Below are 23,283 nucleotides of genomic sequence, written 5' to 3'. Positions count from 1 at the left end.
CAATACTGGAAGACTGATCTCCTGTCTCCCCTGGTCCTTCTCTTCACTAGACTAGCCAGGCCCAGTTCCTGCAACCGTTCATCGTATGTTTGAGCCTCCAGTCCCCTTAATCATCCTGGTTGCTCTTCTCTGCACTATTTCTAGAGCCTCAACATCTTTTTTATAGTGTGGTGACCAAAACTGGATGCAGTACTCTAGGTGTAGCTTTACTAAGGTTGTATAGCAAGAGTCTTCAAACTTGGCAAGTTTAAGACTTGCGGACTTCAATTTGCATAATTCTCCAACCAGCTATGCTACCTATTCCAGGGGTCTTCAAACTTGGCAGCTTGAAGACTTGTGGACTTCAACTCCCAGAATTCCTGAACTAACATGACTGGAGGAGGAATTCTGGGCATTGAAGTCCACAAGTCTGAAAGCGGTCAAGTTTGAAGGCCCCTGAAGTAGCCATGCCCAGTTCCTGCAACCGTTCATCGTATGTTTGAGCCTCCAGTCCCCTTAATCATCCTGGTTGCTCTTCTCTACACTCTTTCTAGAGTCTCAACATCTTTTTTATAGTGTGGTGACCAGAACTGGATGCAGTACTCTAGGTGTGGCCTTACTAGGGCTTTATAGAGTGGGATTAGTACCACCCTTGATCTTGATTGTATCCTTCTGTTAATGCATCTGACACACCTCCTGTCAATGTTTTGCCTTCCCTTCTCAAATTTCAAACAGTGGCTGTAATCAGTCCGTGAATATCTGCTAAAGAAAATTTCTCTTTCGCTTTGACTCAGCAGTCAAATTTGACTCAAAAGTTCTGGTATGTGAAGAAAGCACGTTTGTGGGCATGGCTGTGATTGAGGGGAAGCAGTTACAGAGAGCGAGGGTAATTTCCTCGTGAAAACCAAGGTGACTCATTTGGGTCCCTTCAATTTCAGTAAAGGGGCCCAAGAACAAAGCAGAGGAAATTGGCCCCACTTCAAATTTGTCTCCAATTTCTGTCTGCAAGCAACACATCTGGGTAGAGAAATTGGGCGGATAATGTAACGCATGGAAAGCAAACTTTACACCTGGCTGTTCCTTGGAGGGCCTGTAGAAGAAGAGCTGAAAGCAGAAATACAGCAAATGAATTATATACTTATTTGTGTGTGTGTGTGTGTGTGTGTGTGTACTAACAGCAGCAAGAATCACATATGCACAAAATTGCGAAAAACGAAAATGTACCTGTAGGTGGGAAGGTAATAGAGAAAATGACAGAATGCGTCGAAATGGACAGGCTAATGATGAAAATTAGGAATAAAGAGGAAACAGAGTATTATTCAACATGAAACATTGTACAAAGGGTCAGTAAACAGATGCAGAAGTTAGTAATTTTATAATGAAAGAAGACTAACAAAATACAATGCAAATACATGTATATAGATATCGCTAAGCATATACACTATAAGTAATATCACCACTGGACTGTACTTGACTAGAGATGAAAGGGTATAGAGCAACCAGAGGCGAAGACTATATGGTATAACTATGAGAATAACAGTTTTAAATATGGTGTATAATATTATGTATACTATATATATATATCCAAAAAGGATTACATTGTATATCTATAAGAATAATGGTTATAACTAGGGTGTATAATATTATGTATGTTTTAAAAAGATGTGATACAGACAGTACACGGTTATTGCAGAAATGGAAATGTGACGTATGCTAAAGGAAAATGTACAATAAAAAATAATATATATATAATAATATATAATATATATTATATTATAATATAATATAATATAATATAATATAATACAATACAATACAATACAATACAATACAATACAATACAATACAATACAATACAATACAATACAATACAATACAATACAATACAATATAATATAATATAATATAATATAATATAATATAATATAATATATATGAATAAGAAGAAGAGCTGAAAGCAGAGTGGGAATAAGACATTGGCCAACAGAAAGAGACATGATTTAGATGGAAGGACAGGATAAAGTTGCCAATTTTATTTATGTATTTATTATTTTTAAAAAGGTTCCAACTTCTGTTCCTTAGGCAGGTGTTGGAAGCCCCTTAATCCACCTAATCGTGTCTTTGGGAAAAAAAGTGGGGGGAACAGTGTTGATTTCTGCAAATTCAACCAACAGATTAAAGATTGGGAGGTCCTGCAACAATTACAGCTTTTGTTCTACAGCTGAAAGAAAAATCCCGTGCTGCAATTTTCCAGCATTTTGAGACCAGGAATTCAAACTCAATGAACTTGTCCTGGACAAGACTGGGAATAAACATATCTCAGAAGTTCTGATCCCACACGCCAGAGCCTTAAATTTCTCCCTAAAGGTTAAAAGCGTGGCCCTCATTTAATAGTCTCAGTAACCCTACTGAGTTTTCTAGAAAGAGAGAAATAAACAAGTGGACAGAGGTTTCTGCAAAGGCGAACATCCTGGAAGGTTGCTTGAAGCTCAACCAGACAATGTGGTTTATGAATGTTGTCAGAGCACTTGCCACAATCCTTGTGTTGGAAACTTTCCATTCTTTCCAATAACGCTGGCAATCGCGCTCCTGGATGCCAGCCGTTCCCAGTCTAAACCACAAGCGAAGTAACTGTCTAACCAACAGCATGATAGGGCTGTTTGCTTATAATAATATTTTTTTTTAAAAAAAATAGGTGGTTCTTGTTCTATGTTCTCACCTTTGTATATGTTCTCTATAACAGTGGTCGCCAACCAGTTGGGCTGGGGACCACTGGTGGTGTGTGAGAAAATTTGGGTGGTCTGCAGAGAAATGTCCCCCCATCCAAAGCAATTAATCCAGGCTGCGTGGGAACACAAGGCTGGCGTCACTTGCATTGTGCACAACACGAGGTAGTGAGGGGAGGGGGGAAAGGGCGGAGGGGGGAACTTGCCCCACTCGCCCCACACACCTGGTCAGGCCACTGCTTCTTTCTGCTTCTTTCTTCTTCTGCTTTTGGCTGTACGCAAGGAAAGCAGCCAAAGTCTTTCTTTCTCTCCCCCAAACTCCACCAGAAATGAGTCTTTGGGACCCTGCAAGGCCTCCTGCTCCAAGAGGCTGTGACAAGTCTCACAAAGACTCATTTCTGGCTGAGTTTGGGGGAGAGAAAGAAAGACTTCTGCTGCTTCTGCTGCTTTCCTTGCACGAAGCCAAAAGTCTCTCTCTCTCTCTGTAAGAGGCGTGCATAAGTGCACAATCGTGCCTACTATCCCTGTCCTATTGTCCCCATTTATTCATACCAATTTCATGTATTTATACTTATGTTTATTCTTATTTCTATTATATTGTAAGCGTTTGACAAATCAAATCACATCAACAAATAAATATAATAAAACATACCAGCTTTCTCATTGCAACTCACAGCTTTTATTAGTGATGGCCACTGGAGAGATATGAGCTTCGCGCAAAAATAACCCAAAATGATTCTATTCACTTCTTTTCCTTCAATCTGAGATATTGCTCTACTCGAAGGAATATTTGTGACTCCCAAATTGCTAACATCTTCAACCCTACCTTCTCTGCATGGAAATTGACGACCTACCATACAAGAGAACATACAAAATGGCGGGTTAACATGAGATAATTTCCACCCTGCTTTGTCATATCAATTGTAGAGCTTCAACTTGCTCATTTCTTGTCTATTTTATGCTGCCTTTCATGTAACGGCTTTTTTTTTAATTTTAAAAAAATATCTTATTTTGCTTATTTTGTAACTGGGGTTTTTTGAGTCATGAAGGGGATTTTTCTCAACCGTGTCAAAAGAGAATCTGAGATTTTCTTAAAAACAATTTGATAGAACCCGCTTCTTATGAAAAAAACAACAACTTCATTTTTAATAAGTGCAGCCAAGACAGGTTTCCTTATTACAGGAAGAAGGCAAGAATTTTTGGTCACAGCGGTGAGGTGTGAAGCATTTTCTCCACTTTGAGCAGTCTTCATTTTTGAAGAAAAAAAAATCACACACACAACTGTGACTGGAATTTGGGGTGTGTTGAAAAGATGGACACCTTTTCCATTTTCCATTTCCTGTGGACAAGGGACCATTGAAACTACAACTCGTCTCCTATTATATTGTATTATATTGTATCTTCTATAAGGACTCACAGACTCATTTTAGAATACCTCCCCTAAAAGTATACCAGGGAAATACTGGTTTCTTTTATTAGATCAACATGCAATAGTTTCTTTGAATGCGGACATATTTCATTATACTGTATGCAAAATTACATCGACTCTAACGGCCAACAGTTTAGACAATTAACCAGTAGGACAGCTTGCCTTTAGAAGTTGTGGGTGCTCCATCAACAAAGATTTTTGTGATGACCCGGAGTGTAACACAAACGTAACAAAATCCAAAACGTAAATAAATGTCCTTTAATGCTCCAACTTGGCCACACTGTTCAATAATTCTCAGTTGGAGATAAAACATATTCAAAAATAGTCTTCAAAAGAAAGCAATACAGTCCGAACTTAATGAGCAAATAGAGATGAAATAAAAAAATAAAAAACAAAATACAATGAAGGAATTTCCACAATGGACCAGGATAAGCAATTACCAAATTCAAGGAGATAACAAGGCACAGTCTGTTGGAAGGATGCCAACTAAGATAACTTTAGTCCCAAATAAAACACACTTTGCTTCTGGCAACGTTGTGTTTTAACCATCTCTCTTATATACTATTCTCCCCAGCTGCAACCAATGAGGGGGATCATGGCCACTTCCTCTCTCATAAGCCAAGTTGTTTCCTTCTCCGTTCCTCCCTGCATGTCCTAGGATGAAGAGGGGATGGGCCTGGTTCTTCCTCTGACTGCCCAGCTGGCCTCTGCCCTTCCCCAGCCTCCTCCACAACCTCCGGAGCCACACTTCCACTCCGTCAGCTGTTCCTCCTCTCCCTCAGAGTCCGACTCCAACAAGGGCATGGCAATTTTAAAGAAAAAGTCTGGACAGGCACTTGTGTGAAATGGTATAGGGTCTCCTGCTTGACAAGGGGTTAGACTAGAAGACCTCCAAGGTCCCTTCCAACTCTGTTATTCTATCTTCTACGTTCATATGTTATTTTATCTGTTTTTTTAAATTATTATTTTTAATACTTTTATTGTAATGCTGGTTCTGTGATTGTCGTAAAAATGGATTCATTGATAGATTTTGCACAACGACACACAGTCTCTCACAAGAGCAGCGTCAATCTGCAACAATCACTTGAGAACCATGCAACGTTCTTCTTCTTCTTCTTCTTCATCATCATCATCTTCTTTTAATGACCCCATAATCCCTTGCAGGGTGGAGTCTGGGCAACTGAATGAAGCTAGCAGAGTGTTTAATGGCCGGATGCCTTTCCTGTTGCCAATGCGGAGTTTTGCTGAGCAGATATATTCTCATTGTGCCCAGAGAGAGAAATATCTGGGATCGAACTCACAGCCTCCTGATCTGAGATGAGAGCTTCCCCTCTAGGCCACTGTTGCTGCTGGAAATTAGCATTGTTTTTTCCCCCATCGGATTTCAACCCAGATGAATGAGAAACTAAAAGGAGTCCAGATGGCAGTCAGAACCGCATGTTCGATGTTGCCACTTCCACTTTTTGTCATGCACACCCCATGATGCCCCTGCTGAAAGAGGCGAAGCTTCCAGATGAAGCATCTCTTATTATAGCTTTGTGGGACTTGTGAACCTTTGCAATGTTTATCTAAGAACGTTGTATTTTTTCCTTTATGAAATCCTGGACATTGTCCGTTGAGAGCCCAACTTCTAAACAGCCCAGATTTGCACAATGCCTTTAATCTCTTCCTCAATATTGGCCCGCCCAAGAGAAATTCCTGCACCCTCCTGTTTAAAGTAAAATGCAGAATTTTGCTTCACTTAATGATTGGAAAGGGGACTAGGGAAATTCTTATTCCCGTGAACATGGTTTATTGATGTCAATGTAAGGTCACGGTTAAGACACTGGGTAGGACTAAGGAGACCATCACTAAAGATATCTGGTGGGGGTCGTGTCATCATTGCACAAACGAGGAGAATGTTGTAATTTTTGGAATCCCTAGAGTTCTAGTTCCTGCAATGACCTCAGTAGGTGAATATTGGCCAACAAACTTGCTTTCCATCCAACTTATTCCTCAGGACGACCCTGGAAGCCATCTTAGCGTGTCAGAAGCAAGACAGAATAGAAATAGGAATAGGAATAGGAATAGGAATAAGAATAGAATAGAATAGAATAGAATAGAATAGAATAGAATAGAACAGAATGCAGAATATGAGAAAATAGAATAGAATTAAAAATACAATAGAATTAAAATAATAGAATGCAGAATATTAGAATAGAATAAAATAAAATAGAATTAAGAATAGAATAGAATAGAATAGAAAAGATTTAAGGATGGAATGCAATAGAATAGAAATAGAAATAGAAATAGAATAGAATAGAATAGAACAGAATGCAGAATATGAGAAAATAGAATAGAATTAAAAATACAATAGAATTAAAATAATAGAATGCAGAATATTAGAATAGAATAAAATAAAATAGAATTAAGAATAGAATAGAATAGAAAAGATTTAAGAGTGGAATGCAATAGAATAGAAATAGAAATAGAAATAGAAATAGAATAGAATAGAATAGAATAGAATAGAATAGAATAGAATAGAATAGAATTCTTTATTGGCCAAGTGTAATTGAACACACAAAGAATTTGTCTTCGGTGCAAATGGTCTCAGTGTACATAAAAGAAAAGATACATTTGTCAAGAATCATAAGGTACAACACTTAATAATAATAGTCATATGGTATAATAAGCAAATAAATCATACTAGGAAACAGTCAATATAAATCATTAGGATACAAGCAACAAGGTTACAGTCATACAGTCATAAGTGGGAGGGGAAGGGTGATAAGGAGTGATGAGAAGATGAATGGTAATAGTAATGCAGACTTTGTAAATAATTGGACAGTGCTGAGGGAATTATTTGTTTAGCAGAGTGATGGCATTTGGGGGAAAACGGTCCTTGTGTCTAGTTGTTCCGGTATGCAGTGCCCTATAGCGTTGTTTAGAGGTTAGGAGTTGAAACAGTTTATGTCCAGGATGTGAGGGGTCTGTAGAGATTTTCACAGCCCTCTTTTTGACTCTGAATGTTATACCATCGGTAATCCCCTCACCCTGGCGGAGAATATCTTTCAACATCTAACATGGTTTTCTCAACCTTGGGCACTTGAAGATGTGTGGATTTCAACTCTCAGAATTCTTGAAGTCCACGCGTCTTCAAGTGCCCAAGGTTGAGAAATACTGACCTAGCATATACAAAGCTCTGCATTTTTCTGCGTGGTTTGCTAATTCTTGACTTGGAGCTTGGAGGAGGGGTCTATATACCTGCTTAATTTCTGCACCCTCCCTGGCACTGAAGCTTAGGAGATAATCCCCATCAAAGAAATGAAGGACACGCATTTACCACCTGCCAGGTTAGCCAAAACGTTCAAAAATATGTCTAGTAAATGTTGGAAATGTAACCAAAAATCTGGCACGTATTTTCTTTCCTCTGTGGTGGACTTGTTCTAAAGCAAAAACATTTGGGGCAAAGATACACGTGAGGCTAAAAAAGACGTCAGGAAAACACGTAGATCTCAAACCTGAACTATTTTTTTTTAATCAGGTGTAGCACCAGAAAAAATTGATAAATGGAAGTATATATTTAATATTGCATGCATTAATAGCAGTGAGGATTATATTTGCACAGCATTGGAAAAATGACCAAATAGCACGAGAGGAAGAAATAATTAAGAAGATATTGGACTGTGCTGAAGTGGACAGACTTACATCGAAGATTAAACAGAAAGAAGATACAGGAGACTATCAAACATGGAATTTATTTTATCGGTGGCTGGAAAAAAAGGGGGTAAAGATTAGAAATATAATCTGTATTGTTAAGCAAACAAAATAACCCAGACAACACGATGTTTGTGAAGCACTCATTAAATGTAATCGTAGAAAATGAATAAAACTTTATATAAAAAAAAGAAATGAAGAAAATGCTGAAGTGTAAACGGCTTTTCAATATATTTTTGTTTTGTTTTGTTTTATGGTGTACAATGAGCTCCACAAAGCCGGTCCTACCTCTATCACAAATTGGTGCTTCTTTCCTCTCAAAATGAGAGCTTTCATTTTAATATTGGAAAGTACCGCACACTCATCTGGTCAGACACTTAAAAAACCACAATTAAAATAACTCCAGAAAGCCTGAGCACTTCTGGAAATGAACAAGTCAAACAAAAAACCAAAAAAAGACACACACACACACACAGGAATGACTCACATCCTAACCCCTTTGACCTGCTAAGAGTGGCAGCAGCTGAACCAACGTTTATTCTGCTAAAATTTGTAATCGGGCTAAACTGAGATCTCTCGGTTCCAGCCTGGATCTCTTTCATTTGCACTGATACTGGCAACAGCGGTGAAAAGAAAGGAAAAAAAGTCAAGATGACAAATGCCCTCCTGTTTGTTCAAAGCCTGCCCCTTTGTCAACGTGTCACACACTTGTCTTCATGGGAGACAGCAAAATCCGAATGTGTGTGCAATAATACTGCATTTAGAAAAGAGTGGTGCATATAGCAGTGGCATTTAGACTTATATACCCCTTCACAGTGCTCTCCAGCCCTCTCTAAGCGGTTTAAAGAGTCAGCCTATTGCCCCCCCAACAATCTGGGTCCTCATTTTATTGTCCTCAGAAGGATGGAAGGCTGAGTCAACTTTCAGCTGGTCAGGATCGAATTCCTGGCAGTCGGCAGAATTAGCCTGCAATACTGCATTCTAGAAGGAAGGAAGGAAGGAAGGAGGGGAGGGAGGGAGGGAGGGAGGGAGGAGGAAGGAAGGAAGGAAGGAAGGAAGGAAGGAAGGAAGGAAGGAAGGAAGGAAGGAAGGAAGGAAGGAAGGAAGGAGGGAGGGAGGGAGGGAGGGAGGGAAGGAAGGAAGGAAGGAGGAAGGAGGGAGGGAGGGAGGGAAGGAAGGAAGGAAGGAGGGAGGGAAGAAGGAAGGAAGGAAGGAGGGAGGGAAGAAGGAAGGAAGGAAGGAAGGAAGGAAGGAAGGAAGGAAGGAGGGAGGGAGGGAGGGAAGGGAGGGCAATAGCATTAGATTTATATACTGTGATTTATATACTGTGATTTATATTCACAGGTCTTTCCAGCCCCCTCTAAGCGGTTTACAGAGTCAGCCTATCACCCCCACAATCTGGATTCTCGTTTTATCGACCTCAGAAGGACGGAAGGCTGAGTCAACCTTGAGCTGCTCAGGATCGAACTCCTGGCAGTGGGCAGAGTCAGCTGGAAATCCTGCATTCTCACCACTGCGCCACCACGGTTCCTAACACCACATCTAACACCACTGCTGCACGAGCTGCCTTGGTTACCCGTTTTCTACCAGGTCCAGTTCAAGGCGTTGGCCGTTATCCTTCAAGACCTGCATGGGTCCAGAGTATCTTAGAAGCCATCTCACCCCAATGGAACTAGTCTGCCCCACTCATTCTGCCTGAAACATTGCGTAGTTCTTATATTTACCTCTTAGATGATTTCTGACCCATCTTTACTTTGTACAGTTCAAGGTAATGAACTGTACTATTATTTTTTTTTGCAACAACAAGCTTGCTAGCAGGCCTGAGCATAAGATGACCTACAAGGCCCCGTCCACCTCTGTTATTCTGTGATTCAACATGGTTGTCGTGTTGCCCTTCCACCTTCCCTTTTCCAGGCTGAACATGGGCCATGTTGCTTGCTCCTGTTTATACAAAAGGAGAGTTTGAGGCAAAGTTCCTGGGATGTGAGTAATGTGTCCTTTTGAGTCAACCCACCAGTCACTCCAGCTTAGTCCCCCCTCTTTGATTTTGGAGAAGAAGACTTCCCACTATTGGGATTATTTGGAAACCTTTGATTGTCTGAGCTTGTTCTTTAACCTAGAAGGGTGGGCCTGCCACAGAGAAGCGTAGCTTGCTTATGGGACAGCAGAGCAGCGGTTCCAAAATTAAATTTGGGGAGATGATTTGGTCTGGTTTAAAATTGCAATAAACCTTTATCTATCTGAGTATCAAAGCTTGGGAAATGGCCACCCCTCCAGTGGTGGGGAAATTACACATCAGACAAAAATGTGCTTCTCAGGACAGATGGACGGTTTCTGCAGAGAGGGAAAACAGGATTAAAATAATCAGATTCTGAACCTGGGCCAAGAGACAAACAAAGAAGAAACCAGATCAACATAAGCTTGCTGTTTCACGATGACTAAATACGGCTGGCCGACTCATCATACAAGAGCCTATTACGAGCAGCAAAACTTTATATTAAGGGAAGGCAATTGACAAAACTTTCTCAGCGCTGGGAATTGGCCGTGCAATGCAGCTTCTTTGAAGGCTGTGAGAGTGTAGCCAGGGAGTTTGGGGCTTGAGAAAGGAGGGAATTCTTAGGGCCTTTTGGATGAGTCACGTGCCACGATTGGACAAATGATATTGTGATACCAATGGTAGCAACTTGTCATTCGGGGCATGTAAAGACTGTCCTAAATAGGCATCAACTCCACACTCAGGCTAGTAATACTATTACTAAATTTGCAGATGATATAACAATGGTGGGACTCATCTCCGGGGTGTGTGTGTGTGTGTGTGTAGAAATGAGTCTGCCTACCGAGACGAGGTAGAGCGATTGCTTTTGTGGTGTGGAGACAATAACTTGGTCCTCAACACCAAGGAGCTGATAGTGGACTATAGAAGGAACAGATCAGATATCTAGCCCTTGTTTATTGATGGAGACCGAGTGGAGCAAGTGGACAGTTTTAAGTTTCTGGGTGTTACCCTAAAAGAGGACCTGACTTGGGGGGATCACATTGCAGCCCTGGTCAAAAGGGCCCAGCAGAGATTAGACTACCTGAGGCTTCTCAGGAAACAACAACTGGATGGAAAACTGCTGGGGACCTTCTACCGCTGCACCAGAGAGAGTATCTTAACTTAATGCACACCTGTGTAGGGTTTGCCAATTGCACAGGGGCAGATAGGACAGCACTCCAGAGGGTTAACATCATTACCCAGAGGGTCATTGGTCGCCCTCTCCCCTCTTTGGAAGAGCTTTATAGATCCCGCTGCCTTAAGAAAGTTCAAAACATTCTCCAAGATCCATCTCATCCTGGGCTCCTTTTTTTGAATTATTAAAACCTGGCAGACGGTACAGGATAATAAAAACAAGGACAAATAGGTTGGAAAACAGCTTTTATCCCAGAGCAGTAACTCTATTGAATTCCACTGTATGGTGCAATATTAACGCCATATCAGAGGTTTTCAATTCATTTGCATAGAAAGCGAAGGATGTGTGTTTGTGTTTCATTTTCATCGTCATAATGTACACTGAAGATGGTGTTTGATTTCGTTGTACGAGGTGCATAAACTAAGCTAAACATCAACTCTACTTGGGGAGATGAAGTGGAGAGCGATCAGGTCAAGTAATCAGAGTGTCTGTTAGTTGGAATCGAGAAACTCAAACTGGCAGCCATGGAAATGCAGCGCATTTAAAAACGGTTGAAGTTGTGATGGCTCCACTGTGGCTGCCATTTTGATTTATTTACCACAGTCTGTGGACCCCTCTGGCCTTGTGGGATTTGAAGAGAAAGGCTCGTAGGAACCGAAAGACTTGGGCAGGATGTATGCCCCCAAAACTATCCAAACCTATTGCTCTCCCTTGGTTTATTTCCTCGGTCGTGACATAGAACATCTTCATAGCATTCACTGTCTGTAGACTAGGTTTCCGGCTTGAGCAGGGGTTGGGCTAGAAGATCTCCAAGGTCCCTTCCGACTATGATGTTCTATTCTATTCAATACCTCCCTGTAAAGCCCAAGAAAGAAGAAGAAAATTAAAATGTGGAATGCAACACATTTCCGAAAGGTGCAATTCTATTGCAAGATGAGATGTTTTACCATATCTCTCTTCATCTTAAATATCCCTTAATTCAACTGGAACTAAGGAGATATTTCCTGACTGTGAGAACAATTAACCTGTGGAATAGCTTGGAACAGAAATGGTGAGGGCTCCATCACTGGAGGTTTTCAAGACTGCAACAACCGGCATCCAGAAGTCGTAAATGTTCCAACTCTAGAAATTTTTTAAAGAAGGGATGGGATCGCCATTTGTCTGAAGTGGTGTAAGGCTGTGATGGTGGCACGCGCAGAGGTGGCACACACAGACCGCTCTGTGGACATGTGCGCCATTGCCAGCTGCTCTTCTGCTGGTGTTGGCTCGCTGGTGTTTGCAGGCACCGGAGCAATGGAAAAGAGGCCAGAAAACGGCCTGAAAATGGCCCCCCAAACGGCCAAAAAAACAGGCATGCACGCACGTTCTGGTTTGGGCATTCGGTGCCGAAAAGGTTCACCAGCACTTGAGCAGGGGTTGGACGAGAAGACCTCTTATTCTGTCATCAGGGTGGGGTTTGCAATAATCCCTCTCCATCTGCAGGGAGGGCGCCCTTTGCATTTCTGGATAAACTCTCAACCCGTTTTCTTCTTCCTTTTATTAAAATGTGACTTCTTCTACTCTGAAATGACAGTAGCTGCTTCTAAGGAAGTGGTGGCCAAAAGTGTACTCTGGGTCTGACAGTGTTGAGAAGAATGCTGGCGTGACCATGACCACAGGCAGGAAGCTCACGCTAGTAATCGACTAATAATATGCATTCTCTCTCTCTCTCTCTCTCTCTCTCTCTCTCTCTTTCCCTATTTTCCAACATGATGTTTCTATAAAGAGGAACTTCTTCGGGCTAAAATAAGGCTGAGATTGAGGAACAATAGCACTGAGTTTTGAGACTAGATGACTGTGTTACACCTTTTCCTTCCTCTGTTTTCCCACGCATTGAATCCAGGAAATCTGGAGATTAGCCAGAGGGTGCCTCTCTTAGAGTGGGCTCTGTCACCCCTGCTGGAGAGAAACAAATATATATATATATATATATATATATATATATATATATATATATATATATATATATATATATATATATAATTTATTGATTTGATTTTTTTTCAATCACTTACAACAGAGGTCTCCTTCTCGCGGCCCGCGGGCCAATTGCGGCCCGCGGGACGATATCCTGTGGCCCCCAGCGTGATATGAAAGTATAATATCAGTGTATCATATAAATATAAAGTATCATATAAAGTATAATATTATGTGGCCCAGCCTCACCCAGACTCTGCCTCCGGCAGCTCCCAGGTAAATGGTGTTTGAGACCCCTGACTTACAAGATAACAGGTATAAGTATCAACAGGAGTAAGAATACAGGAAATAGGTACGAATAAATGGGGACAGTAGAACAGGGACGGTAGGCATGATGGTGCACTTATGCACGCCCCTTGCAGACCTCTTAGGAACGGGGTGAGGTCAAAAGTGGATAGTAGTGGATAGTTTAATCTATCAGTCTGTCTGTCTGTCTATCTCACTTCATCTAGATCTATCGATCTATCTGTGGTTATCTGTCTGTCTATGTATCAATCTATCTGTCTGTCTGTGTCTGTCTATTACCTCTTTCTCTCACTTCATCTATCTTTCTATCATCTATCTATCATCTATCCATCTAGCTATCTATCGGTCATTTATTTATTTATTTGATTTATCAATCGCTTACAAGATAATAGGTATAAGTATAAACATGAGTAAGAATACAGGAAATAGATACGAATAAATGGGGACAATAGGACAGGGACGGTAGGCACAATGGTGCACTTATGCACGGCCCTTGCAGAGCTCTTGGGAATGGGGTGAGGTCAATAGGGGATAGTTTGAGGTTGAAGGAGTGGGGGGCAGGGTGTTTGAGGATATAAAATACAACAGAAGGCAGAATAAGGGAGTAACGGGGACCTTGGAGATCATCTAGTTAGGTTTTATTCACTACTAGAATCTAATCAGAGATGCTTTGCCGATTCTAGTCCAATGACCTGCTCCAGCATGGTTAGAAGAGAGTGTGTGTGTATGTGTGTGTATGGCTGTCAAAACTCCAAAAACAGGTCAAGTAGCTCTGGGAAGGTCAGTCATAAATTAGAACACTTACTAAACAACCAGCCATTAAATGAGGACCACTTGTATTTGGTTTGCCAGTCACCTGACCATGCCCACCCAGTCACATGACCACCCAACCACACCTACCCGGTCATGTGACCAGCAAGCCACGCCTACCCAGCAAGCCACGCCCACCCAGTCACATGACCAGCAAGCACACCCACTCAGTCACATGACCAGCAAGCCACACCCTCAAATTAGGCCACACCCACAGAAATTTGAATCCCACCTCTGGGTGGGGGGGCACTGAGGATGAGTTTGTAGCACCAAGGGGGCGGTGGACTGAAAAAGTTTGGGAACCACTGGTCCCCACTGCTCAGGCAGGACCAGGGGTGGGATTCTACCAGTTCACACCTATTCGCTAGAACCGGTTGTTAACCTTCTAAGCAGTTCAGAGAACCGGTTGTTAGAAGAAATTACTGGTCTAATCCTGTAAGGAAGGCAGGAAGGAAACATTCTGGTGTTGCTTACAGAAACAGCCTCTCCATTAACCCTTATTACATTCTTGGCAGGACTCGACTTCCTGTCTCAGGAACTTCTCTGGAGTTTTTTCCCCTCCTTTGCCAGTCCTTTTGCTTGTGTGGAGTGACCATTCAAAGTTACAATGGCACTGAAAAAAGGGACTTATGACCATTTTTCACACTTACGACTGTTGCAGCATCCCCACAGTCATGAGAGGCCAGGCGAGGAGATGCGTGCCTCGGTGTGAGTGATACTGAGTTGACCACGCCCATCCAGTCACATGACCACCAAGCCATTTCCACCCAGTCACATGACCACCAAGCCACACCCACCAACTAAGCCACGCCCACAGAACCGGTTGTTAAAAAATCTGAATCCCACCCCTGGGCAGGACACTTAATTTCAGACAAATGGTTGTCCAATCTCTTCTTTAAAACTTCCACTGTTGGAGCATTCGCCAGTTCTAGAGGCAAGTTGTTCCACCGATTCATTATTCTGTCAGGAAATTTCTTCTTAGTTCTAAATTTCTTCTCTCCTTGATGAGTTTCCACCCGTTGCTTCTTGTCCCAAAATTCCCTGCCAACCATGCTGGGGCATTTATAAGCATGGACTTCAGTTCCTCCAATCGCAACCAATGCAATGGTTCCTTTCTTTGTCTCTTTCCTTCCTTCTCTCAGCATGTAAAGAAGTACAATGGAGTAAGTTATAACAAGGCAGCCCCTTTCAACCATGAATCCTCCTCCTCCTCTTTTAATGACCCCATAATCTCTTGCGGAGTGGAGTCTGGACAACTGAATGGAGCTAGCAGAGTGTTTTACTGGCCGGATGCTCTTCCTGTTGCCAATACAGCGTTTTGTTCAACAGATATATTCTCAGTGTGTCCAGAGAGAGGAACATCTGCCTCTACCTAAGATCGAACTCACAGCCTCCTGATTGTGAGGCGAGAGCTCCACCTCTAAGCCACTGCAACACTCAGCTGGTCCACCATGAATATGGAAATATGCTCAGATGGAACACAAGTGCTAGTAAAGTAGGAATGTCCCAGTTAACGACCAAATAATAATAACTAAAGTATGAAATAATAAAGCAATCAATAGATGTAAAGGACTAGAATGCTACACTATCAGACATTAGCATGCAATTATCCCTTTCAATTTTAACCTAAAAGATTTTAGCAATATTGAGACAGACTGCATCGATTAAACATCCGACATCAATCGATCTGAGTTGCCTGTCTCTGTCTCTGTTTTAGTGCTTCAGGACTGGGCTCCGATTTCGTAGTTTGCATCCAGTTTTGGTCACCACACGATTAAAAAAAAGGATGTTGAGACTCTAGGAAAAAGTGCGGAGAAGAGCAACCAGGATGATGAGGGGACTGGAGGATGAGACATACGAAGAACGGTTGCAGGAACTGGGCCTGGCTAGTCTAGGGAAGAGAAGGACCAGGGGAGACAGGAGAGCAGCCTTACGATATTTGAGGGGCTGCCACAGAGAGGAGGAAGGGGTCGACCTGTTTTCCAAAGCACCTGCAGGCCAGACAAGGAACAATGGATGGAAACTGATCAAGGAGAGATTCAACCTGGAAATAAGGAGGAATTTTCTGGCAGTGAGAACAATCAACCCATGGAATAGAAGTTGCCTTTGGAAATTGTGGGAGCTTCATCCCTGGACGCTTTCAAGAAGACACTGCACTGCTATCTGTCAGAAATGGAGTAGGATCTCCTGCTTAGGCAGGAGGACTGCTGGTGGGGGTTGGACTGGATGACCTACAAGGTCCCTTCCAACTCTGTTAATCTGTTAATAGTTGCAATTGTCGACTTATCTGACTCCTGTGCCACACCACAGAATGCCCCATTTGGGATCACGGGATGCCATCTCCAGCTCCGTTCTCAGGGGGGGAAGAGAGAGAGAGAGAGAGAGACTTTTGGCTGCATGCAAGGAAAGCAGAAGCAGCAGAAGTCTTTCTTTCTCTCCCCCAAACCACCAGAAATGAGTCTTTACCGGTGCAGCCTCTTGGACCAGGAGGCCTTGCAGGGTCCCAAAGACTCACTTCTGGCAGAGTTTGGGGGAGAGAAAGAAAGACTTCTGGCTGCTTTCCTTGTGTGCAGCCAAAAGCAGAAGAAGAAAGAAGCAGAAAGAAGCAGCTCGGTGGCCAGGCGACGTGCCTGGGGTGAGTGGGACAAGTTCCCCCCCTCTGCCCTTTCCCTCCTCCCCTCACTACCTCGTGTTGTTCGCAATGCAAGCGACGCAAGCCTTGTGTTCCCACGGGCCATGTGGGTGGCGCAGCCTTGTGTTCCCGCGCAGCCTGGATTAATTGCTTTGGGGGTGACATTTCTCTGCGGACCACCAAAATTTTCTCGTACTGGTTGGCGACCACTGTTCTCCAGTATATTTGGAAGAAAGCCATTTTAGGAAAGGAAGATTTGCAACTATTAAGAAAATTATGGTAGCTGTCGTTGTTGCAATGACCGACCGGAAGAGGGAGCCAGAAACCATCTCTCTTCCTGCCTTCTCTGGCCAGTGAGTGGCAGATTCCGGAATTCCCACTGCGCCGTTTCTCGGGAAATAACTTTAAATCGCTTCTCCACAATCAATCCATTTTCTTCTCAAGGCTTCAGCCAGGGCTGAGGATTTCATTTCTTGAGTAAAATTGGGATACTATAATTCACCCAAGTGTAAAAATATATATATATATATATATTTAAATCCCACAACGAGAAAAAAATAAAAAATGAAAAAGTGAACCAAAGAATTTAAAGCATGTTGACTTTGAGAGTAATGCAGAAGTTATGGGGACGTGCAAGACTCTCTACTTATTAAAGATCTGAATAACAATAATAGCAACCATTAACTATTGCTAATAGCACATTTTAAATCCTCACCTCAGACAACTTGCAAAGCAACACTGAGCAGAAAGCACTATGAATGAAACGCAACACAACAAATGTAACACTGTGTTAAAAGCCAGAGGCAAAGAAGTGGCCATCTTCTAACAGATTAACAGAGCTGGAAGGGACCGTGTAGGTCATCTAGTCCAACCCCCTGCCCAAGCAGGAGATCCTACACCATTTCTGGCAGATGGGAGTCCAGTCTCTTCTTGGAAGCCTCCAGGGATGAAGCTCCCACACCTTCCGAAGGCAACTTCTGTTCCTTGGGTTAATTGTTCTCACTGTCAGGAAATTCCTCCTTATTTCTAGGTTTTATTGACATTAGCTCTCTTCAGCTCACTAATTTGACTGTGTACGTATTCCTAGTGCTTGCAGGGGTGCATTTTTTTTCATATTTTCTGTTCCATTCTTTATCTTTATTTATGATCCATGATTAACATGTTTACTGGAACTGGATAAAGCAATGTTTAGTCATCTTTACGTCATCCTATGTCAATACTCTAGCAGACCAGATTAGCTTTATATAGAATAGAATAGAATAGAATAGAATAGAATAGAATAGAATAGAATAGAATGGAATGGAATGGAATGGAATGGAATGGAACGGAACGGAACAGAATAGAATAGGAGAATAGAATAGAACAGAACAGAACAGAACAGAATAGAATTCTTTATTGGCCAAGTGTGATTGGACACACAAGGAATTTATCTTGGTGCAAATGCTCTCAGTATACATTAAAGAAAAGATACATTTGTCAAGAGTCAAGAATCATCAGGTACAAACACTTAATAACAGTCATCGGGTACAATAAGCAATCAAATCATACTAGGAAACAGTCAATATAAGTCGTAAGGATACAAGCGAAAAAGTTACAGTCATACAGTCACAAGTGGGAGGGGATGGGTGATAAGGAGTGATGAGAAGATTAATAGTAACAGTAGCGCAGACTTTGTAATAGTTGAACAGTGTTGAGGGAATTATTATTATTATTATTATTATTATTATTATTATTATTATTAGTAGTAGTAGTAGTAGTAGTAGTAGTAGTAGTAGTAATTATTATATGTAAAGAAATATTACATTTCATCCTTCGGACATAAAACTTTCTGCTTCCTACAGATATTATATCCAATTGTATGATATTGTATGTCTATATAATATTGTGTATTCTTTTGTGTCAGGCACTGTGATTACATGGAGAACTGTTATTTACTGCCCTTATAATATCAGAGAGAGAGAAAATAAGTAGGGCTGACAGAAATACAAATTTAAAAGGATATAGAAAATATCTCCTGATAGAAAAATATAGAAAGAAGGGAGAGGCTGTTAAACCAATATTTTATATAATTAATATCTTCTGGAAGGGACAGGGTGGAATTTTAACGAAGCAGACAATCTGCAATTAAATCAAGGATTAGAATGTAGAGGTTATACTGTAAGAGTGCTGCTTCATATTTTTCTGATCCTAAATGAAATAATTTCTCTGTGGGTTCCTCATCAGAGAATATTTGACACTAGAATCCAGGGAAAAACAAAATTAGGAACAAAAAGATTCAGGACCACAGGGGTGAGGGGGAAATAACTAATAAAGAAAATTTTACAATCACATTTTTCTACAGTTCAGGAGAATTTCAGCATGCTGCCATGTTCTAAGGTGCCACTTGTCAGCAAGTTTAAGAGGTGCAGACTTCATATCTATGGAGATTCTCAGTCATCTAGGTCAAGATTGTCCCCAAAAGTACTTTTTCAAAAGGCAACTGGACTTTCTGGTTTTGATTCTGAAGACATTTCGCTTCTCCTCCAAGAAGCTTCTTCAAGAAAAGCCAGAAAGTTCAGTTGCCTCTCTCTCTCTCAAAAAAAAAAAAAACCAACCCTACTTTTGGGATGTGCAGACTTCAATTCCAGGAATTTTCCATTCACCAGGTGAGAAATATTGTTTTAAGGATGACTGAATCTGGATGCACTCAATGAACCTTTGTCACGGGTGCTTTAAACCGGGATATCCTAACCATTATACCTGCAAAATTAGACATTCTGATGTTTATGCTGCAACCTTCATAGGATCACAGCCCGGAAATCAGCTGGGTTTTTCTAGAGTAGTTGCTACAGATCTACAACAAGCCTCTCTTGATTCAAAATAAATCTGAAACCAAAATGGGAGTTGGTTGCTTTAAAAATAAAACACAGTCGTGGTTTTTTTCCCCCCGCCTGAGATACAGAATGAAATGTTAATATGAAAAGTTCTTTCTTGCCAAATGAAAGAATTTTGCCCATGGGGAAGTCACACACATGTATTTATTTGGCAGGGGTGATGGGTTACAATATCACAACGTTTGAAAACCCCTATTTTTAGGTGCATTCCTCTCTTTTTTTAGCTTAACGTTTTTATTGAGTTATAAAACCAAATAAGATACAAAATACAAAAGTAAATAGGAAAAGGGTGGGAGGAAGAGGGAGGAAGAAAAGTGAGGAAGGAGAAGGAAAAGGAAAGGAAAACAGACTTCCGATTCTCTCTCTGTTGCCCTAAAATAAGGCATTAACATCAAATCACAACTTTTTGCTTTTTCGTAATCATAGGAACAAGCCATTTCTATCCGCCTACGCGGTAAAAACGTTCAGAAGCAGTCTCCCAGGTGGAAACAAAAGTGCGTAGGTTCTTTTCTTTAGTCAAAAATAGTCAAGTTTTGATGCAATTCAAATCTAACGATAATGTAATAATAATATGACGTGGAAAGTTGATTAATATCACGTGAATACAAATTTAAACTCAAGAGGGGAAGACTATTGATATTGTGCACAAGAAATATGTACCAACAGACACACCGTACAGCTGAAAGTTTTTATTTGTTGTTTTATGCATGTGTTTGTTTATGTGTGTTGTTAAAAAAATTTTTTTTTTAAAAAAAAAGTCAATTTTGCCATTTCAGCGGACTCCATCAGCTTCTGCGACCATTGCCTTAAGGTGAACTCTTGTTGGAAGCAGGACTTTGCATCTACAAGGACTAAACTCTCTACTTCAGTTTCACTTTCTAAGATAAGAGAGCACATAATATTTGCACAGTTGCCTTTTTGTGGTCAAACCTTTACCCTCTTGGAAGGTAACCTGAGTGTACCTACCCCCCCACAAAGGGTTTGGCAGCCCTGCCCATCTGTACTTTCCCCACCTGGTCCTGTTTCAAAGAGGTTGGAGCCATACTTTCCAGGTGACCTGGTAACTATCACTTTCCTCTTACTAGAATCTATTCCATTATTCATACAGTAAAATGACAGAGTGCCTTCAACTTCTGATCATAACTGAGCCCCAAATTTGTGTTGCTAAGTGAGACGGGGTTAAGTTGCATTAACACAGAGGGATGCCATCCAGATCAAGGGAGGTACTAATACCACTCTATAAAGCCTTAGTAAGACCACACCCAGAGTACTTCATCCAGTTTTGGTCACCACACTATAAAAAAAGATGTTGAGACTCTAGAAAAAGTGCAGAGAAGAGCAACCAGGATGATGAGGGGACTGGAGACTAAAACATACGATGGAGGGTTGCAGGAACTGGGCCTGGCTGATCCAGTGAAGAGAAGGACCAGGAGAGACAGGATAGCAGGCATCCAATATTTGAGGGGCTGCCACAGAGAGGAGGAAAGGGGTCAAGCTATTTTCTAAAGCATCCAAAGACCAGACAAGGAATATTGGATGGAAACTGAACAAGGAGAGATTCAACCTGGAAATAAGGGGGAATTTTCTGACATTGAGAACAATCAACCCAATGGAACTGAAGTTGCCTTCGGAAGTTATGGGAGCTTCATCCCTGGAAGCTTCCAAGAAGAGACTGGACTCTCATCTGTCAGAAATGGTGTGTAGGGTCTCCTGCTTGTGTGGGGGTTGGACTAGATGATCTACAAGGTCCCTTCTAACTCTGTTAATCTGTTAAAAAGAAGTGAATTTGGCCTCCCACTTTTATGACCTTTCTTGACAGAGTTGTTAAGTTAAGCACCTGTTAAGTTAGTAGCACAGTTGTTCAGACAACCGGCCTTTTCCCATTGCCTTTGCTTGTCAGGTGGCAAAAGGAGATTAAGTGGCCCTGGCACTCTGCAGCCGCCATAAATATGAAACCAATGGCCAAGGGTCCAAATTTTGATCACATGACCACGGGGATGCTGCAACGGTCATAAGTGTGGGGAAACAGCCATAAATCACTTTTTTTCAGTGCCGTTGTTGACTTTGAATGGTTGTAAGTAAGCCCGTGTCCTTTAAGGCTGAAGGTTCATGTTTGAAGCAAACTTCTCGCTTGGGAGGCCCCGTGTCTTTTGCAAATAAGATTATCAGGTTAAAAAAATGCCAACAACCTCAGTGACTAATTTCTGTCAAGGTTAAGCATACTTTCACTTTTCCAATGAAAAAGGATCTTTCTCAAATGGCTGGATAAAAAGCTGGTTGAAATTCCTGCATGGATTGTTGACCACTGGACCGCAACTTAGCCCAATGAAGGCAGGGCAACTGCATTGTTCCGTTGGATTCCCCAGACCAAGGGACTTCAAACTTGGCAAGTTGAAGACCTGTGGACTTCCTGAGCTTCAAGAATTCCTGAGCTAACATGACTGGGGGAGGAATTCTGGGACTTGAAGTCCACAAGTCTTAAAAGTTGCCAAGGTTGGAGACCCCTGCCCCAGATGATGCCCAGCCCAGGTGTGGAGCATTAGATTAGATTAACGGAGTTGGAAGGGACTTTGTAGGTCATCTAGTCCAACCCCCCAAACCAAGCAGGAGACCCTACACCATTTCTGACCAATGGCAGTCCAGTCTCTTCTTGAAAGCTTCCAGGGATGAAGCTCCCACAACTCCTGAAGGAAACTTCTGTTCCGTTGATGGATTGTTCTCACTGTCAGGAAATTCCAGGTTGAATCTCTCCTTGTTCAGTTTCCATCCATTATTCCTTGTCTGGGCTTGGGGTGCTTTGGAATATAGCTTGACCCCTTCCTCCTCTCTGTGGCAGCCCCTCAAATATTGGATGCCTGCTATCCTGTCTCTCCTGGTCCTTCTCTTCCCTAGACCAGCCAGGCCCAGTTCCTGCAACCCTCCATCGTATGTTTTAGTCTCCAGTCCCCTCATCATCCTGGTTGCTCTTCTCTGCACTTTTTCTAGAGTCTCAACATCTTTTTTCATAGTGTGGTGACCAAAACTGGATGCAGTACTCTAGGTGTGGCCTTACTAAGGCTTTATAGAGTGGTATTAGTACCTCCCTTGATCTGGATGGCATCCCTCTGTGTTAATGCAACTTAACCCCGTCTCACTTAGCAACACAAATTTGGGGCTCAGTTATGATCAGAAGTTGAAGGCACTCTGTCGTTTTACTGTATGAATAATGGAATAGATTCTAGTAAGAGGAAAGTGATAGTTACCAGGTCACCTGGAAAGTACGGCTCCAACCTCTTTGAAACAGGACCAGGTGGGGAAAGTACAGGTGGGCAGGGCTGCCAAACCCTTTGGGGGGGTGGGGGGGTTACACTCAGGTTACCTTCCAAGAGGGTAAAGGTTTTGACCACAAAAAGGCAACTGTGCAAATATTATGTGCTCTCTTATCTTAGAAAGTGAAACTGAAGTAGAGAGTTTAGTCCTTGTAGATGCAAAGTCCTGCTTCCAACAAGAGTTCACCTTAAGGCAATGGTCGCAGAAGCTGGTGGAGTTGATTGAAATCACAAAATTGACTATTTTTTTTAAAAAAAGAATATTTTTAACAACAAATATAAACAAATACATACACAAAACAGAGAATAAAACTTTCTGCTCTCCCGCCTCCCCTGGTCCTTCTCTTCCCAGCCTATTCCAAGGGGGCTCATCCCGAATTGTGTAGCTAAATGTCTGT

The 23,283-nt window shown here is 41.8% G+C and overlaps 1 long non-coding RNA gene across 1 annotated transcript in view; it reads right to left on the bottom strand.

Annotated features, from left to right (window-relative positions):
• Positions 1 to 11,316: 11,316 nt before the first annotated feature.
• The window catches only part of LOC148125005 (uncharacterized), a 27,715-nt gene continuing 15,748 nt past the window's right edge, over positions 11,317 to 23,283 (bottom strand). Inside the window, exon 3 of the long non-coding RNA XR_015744637.1 lies at positions 11,317 to 11,851. This is a non-coding gene — a long non-coding RNA (uncharacterized LOC148125005). The remainder of the gene's footprint in view (positions 11,852 to 23,283) is intronic.

Source organism: Pseudonaja textilis, chromosome 9 (assembly GCF_049901715.1).
Source record: "Pseudonaja textilis isolate UNSWEBS1 chromosome 9, rPseTex1.2, whole genome shotgun sequence".
NCBI classification, from domain to species: domain Eukaryota; kingdom Metazoa; phylum Chordata; class Lepidosauria; order Squamata; family Elapidae; genus Pseudonaja; species Pseudonaja textilis.
The sequence above is the reverse complement of the archived record's forward strand: the minus strand, read 5'-3'. Positions and strand labels throughout refer to the sequence as shown.